Source organism: Narcine bancroftii, chromosome 5 (genome assembly GCF_036971445.1).
Source record: "Narcine bancroftii isolate sNarBan1 chromosome 5, sNarBan1.hap1, whole genome shotgun sequence".
NCBI classification, from domain to species: Eukaryota; Metazoa; Chordata; class Chondrichthyes; order Torpediniformes; family Narcinidae; genus Narcine; species Narcine bancroftii.
Window position 1 is genome coordinate 209,456,636 of NC_091473.1, and position 3,635 is coordinate 209,460,270.

Below are 3,635 nucleotides of genomic sequence, written 5' to 3' on the forward strand. Positions count from 1 at the left end.
TTCAGTGCATAGTATAAGAATTGACTGCAACCAGAGAACTCAGAGGAGTGGAGAAACGACACTTGTCTGTGAATTAAAGAACTTTTCTAAACTTACATACACATTACATGCACGTGCGCTTGGAAATAGAAGGGGGGTAAGTTAGTGTGATGAGTAAAATTTGATTCTATTTTCATATTTAAAGATAATTAGAGGCAACTTTTGTTTCAATAACAATTTGTGTTGGTGAATATCTATTTCTGATGGGGTTTGGGGTCCTCTGGGCTCGAAGCACACTGCTGTATTGAACCACATTTGTTCAAAGTATCCAGTTGGAGGCCATGCTACCTGGTTCAGGAAATGTCCACTCAAGACCGAAGGAAAATACATAAGTACGTGAAATGAAGTGTGACAAGATCGCACAGCTTCCTTTCCATCAATTCCACCTGCAATTACTGCTCCCTCGGTGAAGCACACAATATATTAAAAGGCTCGTCCAACGCTGTTGACACTTGGATCACCCTGCATCTGTGCAGAAATTAAACCACACGGTTGCCAGATCACCACCTGATTAAATAACTAATTATTTTCCACCGTTGTAAGAATGTTCAACGAATCAGAATCTGAATTAAATAATTTGACTTCGATCTGCTCCAACTGAAATTTACCTGCAAATACAAACTGCACTGCTCTTGTTTTCTTCCAACTTTCCATTGGATAACAGGTTGGCGTGTTCCTGATTCAGGGAGAAGCAGAAAAGAAACTTTCTGGTTTTAATTGCTGGTGGAATCCGATATCGAGAACGCCGACGTTATTTTCCTCCCTTGAAACATTTCAGTACTATTTTTACAGGATATTTCATCACGTTGATCAGCTCCTTCCTGAATTTAGACTGAGTCACTGCATAAATGCAAGTGTTTGTGACACAACTCAGAATCAAGAGCATGTAACTGGTTTGGTCCGCGATAAAACTCGGGTCATTCACATTCCTAATGATAAACCGCTGTGAAACTTGCATCCACAGGAAATATATTAAATAGGTCATCCAAAGCAATATGAAGTTTCCTGATACTGCAAAGAGTAAGTCAATGGTCTTCCTTCGACTCTTCACCTCGGAATCATCCTGATCCGTATAATTCTTGCTGCCTTTCAGGACCTTGCGGATTCTCGTGGCTGCAGCAATATGCACGACCATCAGAACATTAAGCAGTGATATCAGGAACATTGGGAGTATAGGAGTTAACACTCGATGAATCCACGTGAATGATATCCATCCAGGATGGGCCCAAGCCTGATTTCCAAATGCACAGAACCAATCTGTGTTACCCACTGTCAATATGGGTTCAAATAAAAAGAGCCAAGGGATGTTTTTACAGAAGAACAGCGGGAACACTATTGCTATCACATTGCGGGCTGTTTTATAGGAGCAAAACCTCGTCCTCAGCTTATGGCAACAAATCATCACATATCGGTCAAATGTGAATGCGAGAGTCAACCAAACGGAAATATCAGTGGTGGCGTGAATAAGTGTAGCCTGGAAAGCGCACACCTGGGTTATGAAGAGGAACGTTGTAGGAAAATATAACTCGTTCATATGATACAGTATCACATAAAAGACAACGACCAATAGATCCGCCGTTGCCATGGCGATGAGGTAGGTAGAGACACACCTGGAGAGACCGCAATTCCCCCGCGAGAGGATCATGATGGACATCACGTTTGCTGTGACATGAGAACAATGCATGGTCAATATATATATATATTAACTTGTCCGTGAACTACTCTTTGCAGATGATGCCGCTTTAGTTGCCCATTCAGAGCCAGCTCTTCAGCGCTTGACGTCCTATTTTGTGGAAACTGCCAAAATGTTTGGCCTGGAAGTCAGCCTGAAGAAAATTGAGGTCCTCCATCAGCCAGCTCCCCACCATGACTACCAGGCCCCCAACATCTCCATCGGGCACACAAAACTCAAAACGGTCAACCAGTTTACCTATCTCGGCTGCACCATTTCATCAGATGCAAGGATCGACAATGAGATAGACAACAGACTCGCCAAGGCAAATAGCGCCTTTGGAAGACTACACAAAAGAGTCTGGAAAAACAACCAACTGAAAAACCTCATACAGAGCCGTTGTCATACCCACACTCCTGTTCGGCTCCGAATCATTGGTCCTCTACCTGCATCATATATATATATATATATATATATATATATATATATATAAATTAAGGCGTTTACTACACGTTTACAAGAACATAATAGTGGTAAAATTAACAATTAACCCGACATTTTCCACAGCATTCATATCCGATGTCTAATATGGCAGAATTGCACCAAATTTTCGAAATTCCTCTACCAACCATCTACCCTCTACACTTGACAATTTTCGAACCCTGATTTACATTACTCAATCCGCAACCTTTGCCAATCATATTAATGATATTAATTCTTCATTATTTATTAACTTACTGGTTCTGCCCGGTGAGCTCGTCCACACGTCAACAGCGCTTTGTACAAGGTGGAGAAATTGGATTGAATATGACAGAAAAAATTTAATAGAGACAAGTTTAATTTGTTGCATTTAGGATGGACAAACCAAGGCAAGGTGCACACGGTAAAACGCAGGGCCGTGAAGAGTGTTGTTGAACAGAGGAATCTATGAATACAAACACATAATTCCATGAAATTGATGTAACGGTTAGTTGGGGACACAAAGAGATCTTTTAGAACATTAACCTTCATAAAATTAAACAATGACTGCCTACGTTTGCAAATATTTACTAGTTGACGCCAAACCTGGCATACTGTTTTCAGTTTCGGTTACCTAACAAAAGGAAAGATATCAATACGTTTGAAAGTGTGCAGAGACTTACGAAGTGTTTGCAGTAATTCGGGAATTGACATGGAGGGAAAGTTTAACAGCTCAGATCTATATTACCTGGAGCGTAGAAGAATGAGGAGAGTTTTCGAGATTAATTGCAAACGATCTTTTTTTTCCCACCGAGTAGAGATGTACAAAGCAGAGAACTTGCTGTATTGGTGAATCGAAGACGTTTGTGGGAATATAAGGAGGAACTTCTTCACACAAGAATTTGAACGAGCTGTCAGCTGAAATAATGAATGCGGCATCAATAGTAACATTTTAGAACCATTTGGACAGGTCCATGGCAGAGAGGGGTATACAGGGATCTGAACTGGTACACTTGCGTGATCTAGGCAGAATAAACATTCTGCAAAAATGAGAAAGATGGAGGGTGCTATTTCCATGTTATAACGTTGCGTGGTGCCCTTTGATCAAATATAAGGATGAAATCAGTTTACACATACTCAATCGGATACTGAGCTTCTAATTAAATACATGACTTCACTATGAGACTGCAAGGAGCAGTGAAATAGGTGTGTGCAATACTCGGTGAGTTAAAAATGCCATGTTCGTATATGAGGGAATACCATGCACTGATTTTAAAAAATATATAATGAATGTAAGGCCACCCCAGGAATGTTTTGCTGAATTGACCACATCGCTGTAAATTATAATTTTATATGTCATATGTTTATATGTTTTATATGTTTATTATATGGCTGGCTATAGTGTTTATCTTGAATTAAGCGAAACAAAAGGAATTCTCTGGTGATCTGGAATAAGATGTTATTA